At 43.8% G+C, this 15,000-nt stretch overlaps 1 long non-coding RNA gene across 1 annotated transcript; it reads right to left on the reverse strand.

Annotated features, from left to right (window-relative positions):
• Positions 1-4,099: 4,099 nt before the first annotated feature.
• Positions 4,100-10,092, reverse strand: LOC133118939 (uncharacterized). The gene is made up of 3 exons (XR_009706456.1): positions 10,033-10,092; positions 4,300-4,445; positions 4,100-4,200 (listed from the first exon to the last, which is right to left on the reverse strand). It is a non-coding gene; the product is annotated as an uncharacterized LOC133118939 (long non-coding RNA).
• Between the last annotated feature and the right edge of the window lie 4,908 nt (positions 10,093-15,000).

Consider the following 15,000-nt stretch of genomic DNA (forward strand, 5'->3'; position numbering starts at 1 on the left):
GTTACCTGCACAGAGAGCCAGTGTTAACAGTACAGGTGAATGGATTACCTGCACAGAGAGCCAGCTTTAACAGTACGGGTGAATGGATTACCTGCACAGAGAGCCAGTTTTAACAGTACAGGTGAATGGATTACCTGCACAGAGAGCCAGTTTTAACGGTACAGGTGAATGGGTTACCTGCACAGAGAGCCAGTTTTAACAGTACAGGTGAATGGATTACCTGCACAGAGAGCCAGTTTTAATGGTTCAGGTTAATGGATTACCTGCACAGAGAGCCAGTTTTAACGGTACAGGTGAAGGGGTTATCTGCACTCCCGTTTAAATAAACCAAGGTGAACTGAAATTCAGTCTCCTGCAAATCTTCATCACTGCACCCACCACCCACACCCTACAGCGGGCTCCAGAAAAAGGCTGCATATAATCAACAGCATGGATAATGATCTATATGTTATGTTCAAACATATGGGAAAACTATATACTTTTATACCCTCACTTCTGTTTCACCAGAGTATTAAAATGAGGTAACAAGCATGCAATATCCCTTTGTCAACCATTAGCATGGGAAAAGCCAAAGAACTGTCAATTCAGAAGGCACAGGTGATAATTGACCATCCCTTAAGAAAAATATGTTAATTATACTAAAAGTACTTTTAACGGATAGTATTCTTTTAGTTTACTTATGGCATACTTTCAAGAACTAAACTTTACTTATAGAACATATTCGTATCCTTTAAAAAAAAAAATTGTATTCCTTGCATCACACCAGACACTTTAAAGTATTTAAAAGTTTATTGATAAATATTTCAGTAAGTTTACTTAATAAATAGAAAGTATACTACACAGAAATTTTGAAGTGTTCTAAAGTCTACTTGCAAGTAGTTCAGTAAGTATACTTAAATGAAAGTGAACTACCCAGATAATTTGAAGTATTCAAAAGTATACTTGTAGTTTACTTTAAAGCAGCGCTTCTCAACTCCAGTCCTCAGGACCCACTTGCCAGAAGGTTTTTGATGTAACCAGGAACACACACACATCTGATTTAACTAATCAAGGGCATTTTTTTGTGACTTGATTGGTTCAGTCATTATATCAGGTGTGTAAGTTCATGGGTACAAGAAAAACCTCCTGGCAAGTGGGTCCCAAGGACTGGAGTTCAGAAACACTGCTTTAAAGTAAATCAAATATACTTAGAAATGGGCCAATTTAGTCTACTTAGTACAAAAAAAGTATAGAACAAGAACAAGTAAACTAGGAGTATAGTTAACGTTTTCTCCAAAAAAGTGTACTTGAAAATATACTATTTTTCGGAAGGGATAAGCTCAGTGGCGGCTGGTATAACTGGGCTAACAGGGCTAAGCCCTCCCTATCTTTTGTAGAAAAAAAACGGGGAAATAAGTTTTTTTATTTTATTATCCTTGTCTAGGTCTCATTTGTCGTCTTATTTCATGTTACAGTTTCTTTTACTTTGACGCTAATTGTGCTCAATTTTCAAAACCTTAGACACAACACTCAAAATGGTAAGCATTTGTAACACAGCCTGTTTGCCTGTTCAAAACAAGCATTGTGCATTCACATCTTTGAAGAAATCTTGCTCTTCCACACTATTGTTTAAAGTAACTAATTTATCGTGAAATACTATAGGAACATTTGTTTAGATCACTTATACAAAAGATACCTATAGCTTCACTGTTTAGCTGTTTTTACACTACTTTAATATTGCAGTTAGAATACATGATACACGTTTCAAAACGTTTATTTTTGTTGTTCTAAATACAGGGAATAGTGGATGCAGTAGAAGAGAGTGGAATCATTGAACAAATCAGAATACTGTAAAATTATATAATTACAACATACTGTGGGTTTGTTTCACAGTTTCTGTTGCAATTGCAAACAAGCATTTTTTGATAGTTACTTTTTTAGAACTTTTCACACAGTACAAGAGCACTGTATGTGGACCTAACTCAATGATTTTTTTCATTGCTTTTACAAAAAATCAGGCTGAACCACCAAAAACTATACATTTCTACAGTCCAATTTGACAGAAAATAGTGCATCTACTGTAATGCCACTGGCTCTTAGTGTTTTTTAGATCATTGTTCTGTGATTGACCCTTTGAGACATGTTTGCAGTGGTTTGGTAGTTTTGATGCATTTTTTAAATTAAATTAACTGCCAAGCTACATGCTGGGATAAAGAGTTATATGAAGAGTATGAAAAAGTTCATTTTTAGCAGATGGACACACATCATACTCTGCCACTACTCCATTACTCCTACCACTGTGAAAAATCATCAGTCATTGACCACCAGCTCAAACTTACAAACTGGGGGGTTTCAATCATACATTAAATCATAATGGTGGTAAAATTGATCCTGTTCCAAATAATTGGTGTCAATTCATCTATTTATCCTAAAACATTCATGATCTACATATGGATGTTGTTATAAGTAATCCGTTTCCATAAAACTATGCTTTACGAGAAATGTTGCACTTATTTCGAGTAGTTGGATACATTGGTAGTTAAATGCGTTGTAATGAATGAAAAAACACTATTGTATGTAATGTGCATATTTCATTTTGAAATGGCAATAAATTGAATATTAAGTTGTGACATTGTGAACAAGTGATCTTGTTCAGCGAACAAATGATTTTTGGATTATGTATATTGTATCCAAGCAATTGATAAAAGAGTTTAGAAAAATGATGTGCATTTTGATTATCCATGTGTGAGACATGCATCTTCAATTTGTTGTCCATTTGAGGCGTGTGAATAGTGCTGAATTAATGAAATGGCGGCACAAATATGAACAAATATGTACTTCACGAATCATCTGTTTTCTAAGATGTCTTTGGAGGAAAAACTCAAAACAAATAGATTGAGGACCAAACCAGGTGCAGCTTCGGCAACAGGACAAAAAACAAAATCGTAGGTTTTGTGAATCTTGGTTTGAATAAACGGGCTGGCTAGCTAAGAGCGAGCGTAGCTAAGAAGAAGCTTTTCTGCTTCTCATGCTTGCTTTTAGTAGTAAAAAGCATCAAGTAGTGGAAATAGCATCAAGCTGGCAACGCTGGGTAAAGCTACCATAGCGTGTCAGCTTGATGGAGGTAGCTCATCGTAACTCCATACAAACTAAATACAAGAATTGTGGGTTGCATTACATTTCATGGAGGACACAAGCTTTGCGATGGCTAGGATGAAATTACCACATCATTACACCAGGGCAAGTTTCTCCACCTGGTTGATCAGTTGATTCACCTCTTTGTTTAGATAGCCAGTTAGCCAATCACTTGTTTAAACACACTAAGTTACCCGTCAGAGACAAGTTCAAATGAGCTGCTTGACTGTAGCTATGTTCACTGTTTATGGAAAAGTACTGGCTGATTAAATATCGAAGGCAACATTTCTGGCTGCGCAAACTGAGATGACAGGTTTGGATTGAATTCCCACTGGTGCCAGCCATCCTGAAAATGATCTAAGCTCATGGTATTGTAAGGTGCTCTGAATAAAAGTATTCATGAAATGGCATATATTCAAATGCAATGCTGGAGCGTGAGCTATTGATAGGTTTAAGATTTTTAGTTTTCATCCCCCCATCCAGTATCACCACCAGCGTCCACTGCATAGGATGGCATCTCCATACCAACAAACCCAAACACTATTTACCATCAATGGAACAATTCATTCAACAAAGTACCAGGAAATCTTATCAGAAAATCTGGTGCCTGAGACTTGGCTGTAGGTAGATTTCCCAGCAGGACAATGACTCCAAACATACATACAAATCCACACAGAAATGGTAAAGTAAGAACAGCATCCATGTTCTGCAATGGCCATTTCGGTCTCCAGACTTAAAACCTGTGGTTTGGGGTCCATACAGCAAACCCAAGGTTATCAAGGATTCTGAAAGGTTCTGCCTGGAGGAATCATTAATAAAACACAATACACATGTCAGAAAAAAAGTTTATGTCAATAACTATTATTTTTAGTATATATTTATCATGGAGCCCACTGTAACTGCTTAACATTTAGTGTTGTGATCAGGGGAACTGACTCGCCACGCCCTGGTGTTAGTTTGAACCTGTTTAATTACCTTTGATCCCCTGTGACCTCTCGTCTAAGCTTGAGTGGAGGTTCCATTGACTGATCACTCTTCATAGACAGACAGCTGGGTACAGGTGACCCTGCTCTTTCTACCTGGACCCTGTGAACAAAACATGGAGACAGAGCTTCCAGTTAAACTCACCCTCTGACTGCAGCTCTAACACACAGCACATTAAATATCTGAGTCGTGCATTTATACCTCTTTCTGTCAGTGCTGAGGGTTCCACCTTTGCTCTCTGGCTCCTCTGAGAGACTCATTTTAGAAACAGCGCCCCCTATCTCAGGAGACTGGAACACGTCAGACCAGACTAGACCACATGTGGGTTCTGACCCAAATCAGCCAACCTGTAAACACACAAAATGAGAACACACTGAACACACATATAGCGACAGGCAGTAAGAGCAGTCGTCTGGCAGTCGGAGGGTTGCCGGTTCGATCCCCTGCCCGGGCTGTGTCGAAGTGTCCCTGAGCAAGACACCTAACCCCCAAATGCTCCTGACGAGCTGGTCGGTGCCTTGCATGGCAGCCAATCGCCGTCGGTGTGTGTGTGAGTGTGTGTACTTTGGATAAAGGCGCTATATAAATGCCTGCCATTTACCATTTATATATAGACACACAAATACAAACAGACAAGCACATACACAATATAGCACAGTGTTGGCAGGAAGCAGTCTGGAATTTAAATGGTCTATAAATCTATACTCCACATCCATCCATCCATGATCTAATACACTCACTTCTGGTCAGGGTCATGGGGGTGCTGGAGCCTATCCCAGCATGCACTGGGTGAGAGGCAGGAAAACACCCTGGACAGGTTGCAAATCCATCACAGAGCAACATACACCTCAGTAATGTGGGACCATTGATAATGTTGAAGAAGTGTTTCTTTATAATAAAAAATAATGCCAGTGCTCAGCTATACATTGACTGTCTGACATTTTACTAATGACTCAACCACAATTACACATTTCTCAGATAATACATTTATTGAGTGAAATTAGGCATCACAATTATTGCCCCCCTGTATTCAGGAGGTTAGACACCCTTAGCACTGCCGCCTCACAGCAAGGAGGTCCTGGGTTCGAATCCCCGTCGGCTGGGGCCTCTCTGTGCAGAGTTTGCATGTTCTCCCCGTGTCTGCGTGGGTTTCCTCCGGGAACTCCGGTTTCCTCCCATAGTCCAAAGACATGCAGGTTAGGCTGATTGGAGAGTCTAAATTGCCCATAGGTATGAGTGTGTGAGTGAATGGTGTGTGTGCCCTGCGATGGACTGGCGACCTGTCCGGGGTGTATTCCTGCCTTTCGCCCAGTGTATGCTGGGATGGGCTCCGGCCCCCCTGCGACCCTGTTCAGGATAAGCGGGTTCAGATAATGGATGGATGGATGGACAATTATTGCCCCCCTGTATTCAGGAGGTTAGACACCCTCCCCTTGCACTGATAACGGGGTCTTTTTCTGTAATGTCTTATAAGACTGGAGAACACATGGGGAGGGATCTTAGACCCTTTGATATTTTCATGTGCGATTACCCAGGTTTTTGGGTAAAATGTCCTGGGTAGAGTTCATAATGCTATTGCTATTAACAAGGGCCCCAGGACCAGTGGAAGCAAAACAGCGCCAATACATTAACAATCCACTATCGTATTTACCCCAGGTATGATGCTCTTTTCTGTATATTAATCCTTAAATCAACACCAAACCTATGCCCAGCCAAAGAGCTGTAATGTCATCTCATCTGACCACAGTAGACAAGGCCATGAAGGAAATAGCTGCTTTTTTCATTGCTCCCAATAAAGCCATTCGTCCTGAATCAATTCCAAATAGTCTTTTGGCATGGAGGCAATGTCTAATAGTAGAAATTATAAAATTCTTGATTGTAGGAATTAATTGTAGATTTGGAAACTTGGTGACCTGAAGATGGAACCAAGTTGTGTAATTCTGTAACTCTGGCCACTGGATTTTTCTTGCTTGCTGTACCATCTACCTACCTGTGGATGTGGATGAGATACACTAGTGCCCTCTACTAGTGCATAGCATACACTAGCGCCCTCTACTGGTGCATAACATACACTAGCGCCCTCTACTTGTGCATAACATACACTAGCGCCCTCTACTGGTGCATAGCATACACTAGCGCCCTCTACTGGCGCATAACATACACTAGCCCCCTCTACTGGTGCATAGCATACACTAGCACCCTCTACTGGTGCATACCATACACTACTGTCCTCTACTGGTGCATAGCATACACTAGGCCCCTCTACTGGTGCATAGCATACACTAGCCCCCTCTACTGGTGCATACCATACACTAGCCCCCTCTACTGGTGCATAGCATACACTAGCCCCCTCTACTGGCGCATAACATACACTAGCCCCCTCTACTGGTGCATAGCATACACTATTCCTATAACTTCCTAATCCCCTCACAGTAGTAAATGAAATATATCATATAATGTCTGTGAATACTTGTTTTTTGTTTGACCGATTGCCTTATTTTTGAAGGACACCAACCATTTGTTTCTTTTCATTTGAGAGTTAGTTTCCTTGGACTTTGGTAAAATGGATTTTAAAAACATTTTACCTCAGTTTTATACCCCAGTACCCCAGTTTTATACCCCAAACAGGAAGCCATGGAAGGCCACAACACAGTTCTGTAGGACTGAGATTAACTTAATCTCATGTCAACATGGTGGTGTTGATTTCACTGTTTGATTTTCTTCATCAGAATCATTAAGGGTCAACTACACGTTTCGAGTTTTTCAACTGCACATTAGTCCATAATTACATCACATTTGACAAATATGAACAGGCTCGCAAGAAAATATTCATGGAAAACATCCGAAGACGGTGAAAACCCATTAATAATCAAAGCAGATCATTATTTCTGAAGTAGCCTCATTGTAAAATGTAAAAGTCTTTTTCTCACGTATTCTTTGTTTACAACTCAAGCATAACGCAGACTGGCATTGACGTGGCTTTGAAAACACGCTTGCCTGCTTTGAAGCAGTGCATACACAGCTACGTACTACCACCTTGTGGTACAAACAAGAAACGGCGTCTAATACAACTAACCACAATTCCTGCTGAATTGAATATGATTGAAACAATTAAGAATTACACGGAATATGAACAGGAAAGACATGGCCACTGAGTCGTTGTGAATTGGGACTGGTTAGAGTTGGACGTCAAATATGAACCCTGAAACATATTTAACATGTTCCTGTAGACGGAAGCTGCTGGCTCATTTCAAATAATAGAAACTATGAAAGTAATAAAGCTCCACACATGAATGAGCAAACGACCACCGAATTTAACATAACAGAAATCAATTTAAGGTCATTTGTCTTAGTTCTTACTCTCACCTAACATTGAGGAACAACACAAAAACCAACACTGGCATGCCACGTTCTGTACATTCTGCCCAAATTCTACATTTGATCACAAATCCAAACGGTCTGATCGCTACAGCAAAAATAAAAACAATGACGTTCCACACAAAGTTCATACAGGTGTTTGATAATGTACATCCAAATGCCATTTCGAATATCAGCTTCCAAATCATGCTTCCAAATGTTCTCCAATAAATGTTTGAAATCTGTAATGTCTTGCTCTGTCCATGCCGTGTCTACTCCAAAAAGCAAACATGGGAAGCAGAAAAGCTTCTTAGCTACGCTCGCTCTTAGCTTGCCAGTCCGTTTATTCAAACCAAGAATCACAAAACGTTCACAAAACACTAAAAAAAATGTCTTGTTTGTCCTGTTGCTGAAGCTGCACCTGGTTTGGTCCTCAATCTCTTTGTTTTGAGTTTTTCCTCCAAAGACATCATTTTGACAAAAATCTAGTTCCTCAAAATATGTCTGAATTCTTTCTAGAATAAGTTAATACTTTAAATGGCTTAGAGAATACGGCACAACACTTTGTTTAATCATCGCACAAAAACATAGCTTCAAAATTACGATGTTAATACATTCCAGAACAGGTGTGTTATGAGGTGGGTCCTTCCAACACGCAGGCACAAACTTTAATTTAACCATTCGGCCCATGATTCAGTTTAGTCTTTAATGATATTTATATGTTCACAACAATTCTTCATTTTTGTGGCTCAGGCTGTTCATATTTATGAACCGTCATATTTATGAAGTGCGTTGTTGTCTGAAAAGTAGTTACCATGGAGATAAGGGCACAACTCCTGGATCCCCGGGGAGTTCATGTTACACTTTTCCACAAAAATATTTCAATTATTACATGAATATTTTAATAGCTTCCAGGTCACATGACCCATTGATTCCGAACCAAAGTCAATGAATTCTACTATTCCTCCCATATTAGGGCACACATTGTTGTATTGCCAATATATTCTTATTGTGTAGTAGCTTAGAAAATAGTATCTCTTTTTTTTTTCTTCTCGCCCCCACCCCAATAGTTTCCCGGTCACATGACCCATTGACACAAAACAGCGTAGTTGCTACATAAAGCATGATTGCTACATAGAACATTATCCCAAAAGGCTTGGGGATCACCCAGGTGCTTTTTTTGCAACTGTGAGACAAGCACTGATGTTGATCTTGATATGTTGATGTACTCTTGATAAGCAGTGGTTTCCACCTTGCTACTCTTTTATGAATCCCTTCTTGCCCAGTCTCTATTGTGCAGTCGTGGATACAGACATTAGCTGAGGCTAGAGATGCCTGCAGGTCTTTGGATGTTCTTCTGGGATCATGTGTGACTTCCTGGATGAGTTTTCACTGTGCCCTTGGAGGAATTTTAGCAGGCCAGCCACTCCCAGGAAGATTCCCCACTGCTTCAAGGGTTCTCCATTTGGAGATAATGGCACTCTCTGTAGTTAGGAGTCCCAGAGCCTTAGAAATGGCTGTGTAACCCTTTCCAGACCTGATTAACTTTTTTCTCATCTCTTCTGGAGTTTTCTTTGATCATGGCAATCCAATTTGTCTGAATTAAAGTGGTTAAAAAGCTATTAACATTCATAAAAAATGTCTTTTGAAAATGTGGGTTGGGGTGGCAATGAGAGAGGTGTTTGGGTGGGACCATTGTGGGCCCAGGGCTGATAATGTCCCATGGTATTATAGGCTGTTCTGTTCTTGAGGGCGCATAGAGAGGAGGTCACAGTCGAGAGGCTACAACACCATCGGGCCTTGTACAGAACTGTTGGAGAAACCTGCAAGGAGAGGGGTGCAGTGGTATTTTTGACCACTAGAGGACTCTAACAGATCGAAGGATTTAAACTCTGGCTCTGTGCTCAAGACCTTCTAAACAAAAAAATGCTGCGTCTATGATGTTATGGATCACATATGACCCAGCAGATATAATTTGGCATGTAGCATTATTTCAAAACCGCTTTTCAGACAACACCGCACCGTCCCTAAATAAGAGCAGTCCGAGCCACAGAAATGAAGAATTGTTGCGAACATATACATATTATTAAAAAATAAATCATGGGCATAATGGATAAATAAAAGGTTGAGCCTTGATGTTGGAATTTGTTACCATCGTAATTACGAAGCTTTTTTTCCGTAATATTAAAAGTGAGACGAAAGATCAAACAAAGCGTTGTGCTGTGAAATAGGCATTTTGAGCAATGTGGCGTGTAAAACTTTACCGCAACGTTCAACATTAGGCTACCGATACAAAATTACATTCACTTCAGTTAAATCCACGGATGTTATCATTTCAAACGTAAGAAATCTTTTTTTAATTACTTTTTGTTTTTATCCACATGGGATTTTTTAAAATAACCTAGCATACACCTTGCCGAAATCGCACCATTTTATTGACAGTTTAGGTTTAGTGAATTAAGCGTGTTATTGCGATTCAACTCAAATTCTAATTCAAATTCCCAATCCTCTCCAAACCCCTTAACTTTTAGCTTCTGTTCTCTCCCTCCCACTGCACACAGGCTACTTACTCCGTACTTTTATTCAATTTTATTTCTTCTTTACAGCCTCTTCTTTAGCCTCCGCGTTCAAAATGACGATGAGCTTGAAATACTTTCAGTTTCTCTTTTGCACCCCCCCCCCCCGCTGAATCATTTCTTGTGTTTATTATTCAGAAGAGAACATTTTAACATACAGGTTACATGTATTTGGTATTCTTAACAACTCTAGAATTAGACTCTCTCTCTCTCTCTCTCTCTCTCTCTCTCTCTCTCTCTCTATATTACAGTTTGTATTGCCAAAGCGTTGAGGTATAAAACATTAATTTCACACTGGACAATACTTGAACGATTACCATGAACGATTATAAACAAATGAACACGAACCATACATTAAAATAAGAACTTTAATAATAATAATAATAATAATAATAATAATAATAATAATAATAATAATAATAATAATAACGCAATAAATACATGCAAAAATGAAACAGGTTTGGACGAAACATATTTGTTGTGCTTCATTTCACTCTGTGTCCCCCAGTTGAGAGTCCTTCTCCTCTCCTAAGAGTTCGGGGAGTTTATTTTTGTCCGGTCGATGTTTAAATTGGGGGTGTTGCTGATTAATTTTGGGAAAGTATACATTTCTAATTGTCATGTGTTTTTCACACGGTGAGAGAATGCAGCTCTGTCTCAGCTTCATTGAGTCGGCAGTGCTCACACAGCCTCTCCTCCTGGGGAAGCCGTGTTCGGCGATGTCGGCTAGTTTTCCACGGCCAGGCTGTGCTCACTGAGCCTGTACTTCGTCAAGGTGGTTCTTCGTCTTTTGTCAGTCACCGTGGTCAGATAGTCTGCCATGGTGTACTGTCTATTTAGGGCCAAATAGCATTGCAGTTTGTGTGTCCCAATAGGTGATTTTGTTTGTGCTGTGCGGTGATGCTGTCCTGAGGCTTTAAGGTGTTGGGGGTGGTTAGTGAACTGAGCCTCAGACTTTAAGGTGTTGGGGGTGGTTAGTGAACTGAGCCTCAGGCTTTAAGGTGTTGGGGGTGGTTAGTGAACTGAGCCTCAGGCTTTAAGGTGTTGGGGGTGGTTAGTGAACTGAGCCTCAGGCTTTAAGGTGTTGGGGGTGGTTAGTGAACTGAGCCTCAGGCTTTAAGGTGTTGGGGTGGTTAGTGAACTGAGCCTTTGCTCAGCTCTTGGCACTGCAGGGCTTTATAATGGGAAGAGTTTTTTACATGTTTCCAAAATTTGATTTTCTCCCCTATCTGACGCCGACACACTGAAACTCCTTACTTCCCACCGCCCAACCACCTGTCCTCTTGACCCCATCCCCTCTCCCCTCCTACAATCTATATCTGATGACATTCTCCCTTTTCTCTCCTCTCTAATCAACACCTCCCTCTCTTCCGGCACCATGCCCTCTTCCCTGAAGAGGGCCAGAGTCACTCCCCTTTTCAAAAAACCTACTCTTGACGCCTCTGCCCTGAACAACTACCGGCCTGTCTCTCTTCTTCCCTTTCTCGCTAAAACTCTGGAACGGGCGGTCTGCTCCCAACTGTCCACTTATCTTCTCCAGAACAATCTCCATGACCCCAACCAGTCTGGCTTCAAGAGTGGCCACTCCACTGAAACCGCCCTGCTCGCGGTCACTGAGGCACTCCACTCTGCTAAAGCAAAATCCCTCTCCTCTGTCCTCATCTTCCTCGACCTGTCGGCCGCCTTCGATACAGTCAACCATGAGATTCTGCTCTCATCGCTGTCTGGGATGGGTGTCACAGGTTCTGCACTCGCTTGGTTTTCCTCCTACCTCTCTGGTCCCACAGGGCTCGGTTCTTGGGCCTCTCCTAATCTCGCTATACACCATGTCTCTTGGTTCTGTTATCTCTTCCCACGGCTTTTCTTATCATTCCTACGCTGATGACACCCAACTCTTCATTTCCTTCCCCCCCGACACCCAAATCACCACACGGATCTCTGCCTGCTTGGCTGATATCTCTGCGTGGATGACTTCCTATCACCTGAAGCTCAACCTTGCCAAAACGGAGCTTCTCTACATACCTGCTAAGTCCTCTCATTGACTGTTGAGGACTTTGTAGTTTCCTCCTCCCGTACGGCAAAGAATCTTGGGGTGACTCTTGATAACTGCCTCACCCTGGCTCCGCAAGTATCCTCCACTGCCAGAACCTGCAGGTTCTTTCTGTATAATATACGCCGTATCCGTCATCTCCTGACTGAGAAAGCCACCCAGTCCAGGCGCTCGTCATTTCCCGCCTGGATTACTGCAACTCCCTCCTAGCCGGTCTCCCAGCGTGTGCCATCAAGCCCCTCCAGCTGGTCCAGAATGCTGCAGCCCGCCTGATCACCAATCAGCCCAGGTCGGCTCATGTCACCCCGCTTCTCATTGGCCTCCACTGGCTTCCTATTGCCGCACGCATCCGTTTCAAGGCCCTAGTGTTGGCATTTCAGGCTGCTAAGGGGACTGCCCCACCTTACATACAATCCCTGATCACTCCCTACTCCCCAGCTAGACCACTCCGGTCTGCCAGCTCTGGTCGCCTTACGGTTCCCTCTCTACGTGCACCTGGCGGTCGAGCTGCACGTTCACGCCTGTTTTCCGTTCTGGTTCCTCAGTGGTGGAATGACTTGCCTACCACTGTCAGAACAGCAGAATCCCTCCCCCTATTTCGACGCAGACTCAAAACCCATCTTTTCAAACTCTACCTTAGTCCTCCCTCCTGATTTCCCCTGCCCCTCCTTTCTGATATCCCTATCCTTGTCTAACCCCCCACCCCCCCCCAAAAAAAAAAAAAAAAAAAAAGCATGATGACAACTATGTTTAGAACAGCATTTCCTGTGTATTTTGCCCGTTTCTGGATGTGATGCTCTGACTTATGGTAGAACCTATGCACTTGTAAGTCGCTTTGGATTAAAAGCGTCTGCCAAATGACTAAAATGTAAAATGTTAATGTTAGCTGGGCCTTTCAGCACGGCAGAATAGCTGAGCTGCTCCTGGTGTTGGTCAGGCCTGCGTGGGGTGGTGTTGGTCGGGCCTGTGTGGGGGGTGTTGGTCAGGACTGTGTGGGGTGGTGTTGGGCCTGCATGGGGTGGTGTTGGTCAGGCCTGTGTGGGGTGATGTTGGGCCTGTGTGAGGTGGTGTTGGGCCTGTGTGGGGGTGGTGTTGGTCAAGCCTGTGTGGGTTGGTGTTGGTCAGGCCTGTGTGGGGTGGTGTTGGTCAGGCCTGTGTGGGGGGTGTTGGTCAGGCCTGTGTGGGGTGATGTTGGGCCTGCATGGGGTGGTGTTGGTCAGGCCTGTGTGGGGGGTGTTGGTCAGGACTGTGTGGGGTGGTGTTGGGCCTGCATGGGGTGGTGTTGGTCAGGCCTGTGTGGGGTGATGTTGGGCCTGTGTGAGGTGGTGTTGGGCCTGTGTGGGGGTGGTGTTGGTCAAGCCTGTGTGGGTTGGTGTTGGTCAGGCCTGTGTGGGGTGGTGTTGGTCAGGCCTGTGTGCATCTCTATGTGGGACGCTGTTGCTTCCTGATGTTTTTGGGATGGTGGTGGTGTCAGACTCGGTTTGACTGGGTGTTGATCAGGTCTGTGGGGGGCTGGTGTTGGGTCTGTCTCCCTCAGAGTGGGTGTGGGGGTGTGGATCAGGTCTGTGGGGGGCTGGTGTTGGGTCTGTCTCCCTCAGAGTGGGTGTGGGGGTGTGGATCAGGTCTGTGGGGGGGTGGTGTTGGGTCTGTCTCCCTCAGAGTGGGTGTGGGGTGTGGAACAGGTCTGTGGGGGGCTGGTGTTGGGTCTGTCTCCCTCAGAGTGGGTGTGGGCATGTGGATCAGGTCTGTGGGGTGCTGGTGTTGGGTCTGTCTCCCTCAGAGTAGTTTGCGTAACCAGTAGGTCGTCTTTTTGTCTTGTTCGGTAGGGATGGCGTCAAAGGAGACACCGTCCCTATTTCTCCAGCATGGCATGAGGGTTGAGTGTGTGTGTGTGTGTGTGTGAGAGAGGGTGTGTGTGTGTCCCTATCTCTCCGGCATGGCGTGAGGGTTGTGTGTGTGTGTGTGTGTATGTGTGTGAGAGGGTGTGTGTGTGTCCCTATCTCTCCGGCATGGCATGAGGATTGTGTGTGTGTGTGTGTGTGTGTATGTGTGTGAGAGGGTGTGTGTGTCCCTATCTCTCCGGCATGGCGTGAGGGTTGTGTGTGTGTGTGTGTGTGTGTGTGAGAGGGTGTGTGTGTGTCCCTATCTCTCCGGCATGGCGTGAGGGTTGTGTATGTGTGTGTGTGTCTATGTGTGTGAGAGGGTGTGTGTGTGTCCCTATCTCTCTGGCATGGCATGAGGGTTGTGTGTGTGTGTGTGTGTGTATGTGTGTGAGAGTGTGTGTGTGTGTCCCTATCTCTCTGGCATGGCGTGAGGGTTGTGTGTGTGTGTGTGTGTGTGTGTATGTGTGTGAGAGGGTGTGTGTGTCCCTATCTCTCCGGCATGGCGTGAGGGTTGTGTGTGTGTGTGTGTGTGTGTGTGTGTGAGAGGGTGTGTGTGTGTCCCTATCTCTCCGGTATGGCGTGAGGGTTGTGTATGTGTGTGTGTGTCTATGTGTGTGAGAGGGTGTGTGTGTGTCCCTATCTCTCCGGCATGGCATGAGGGTTGTGTGTGTGTGTGTGTATGTGTGTGAGAGGGTGTGTGTGTGTCCCTATCTCTCTGGCATGGCGTGAGGGTTGTGTGTGTGTGTGTGTGTGTATGTGTGTGAGAGGGTGTGTGTGTGTCCCTATCTCTCCGGCATGGCGTGAGGGTTGTGTGTGTGTGTGTGTCTATGTGTGTGAGAGGGTGTGTGTGTGTCCCTATCTCTCCGGCATGGCATGAGGGTTGTGTGTGTGTGTGTATGTGTGTGAGAGGGTGTGTGTGTGTCCCTATCTCTCTGGCATGGCGTGAGGGTTGTGTGTGTGTGTGTGTATGTGTGTGTGTGAGAGGGTGTGTGTGTGTGTCCCTATCTCTCCGGCATGGCGTGAGGGTTGTGTGTGT

The sequence above is a fragment of the Conger conger genome, chromosome 19, assembly GCF_963514075.1.
Source record: "Conger conger chromosome 19, fConCon1.1, whole genome shotgun sequence".
NCBI lineage: Eukaryota > Metazoa > Chordata > Actinopteri > Anguilliformes > Congridae > Conger > Conger conger.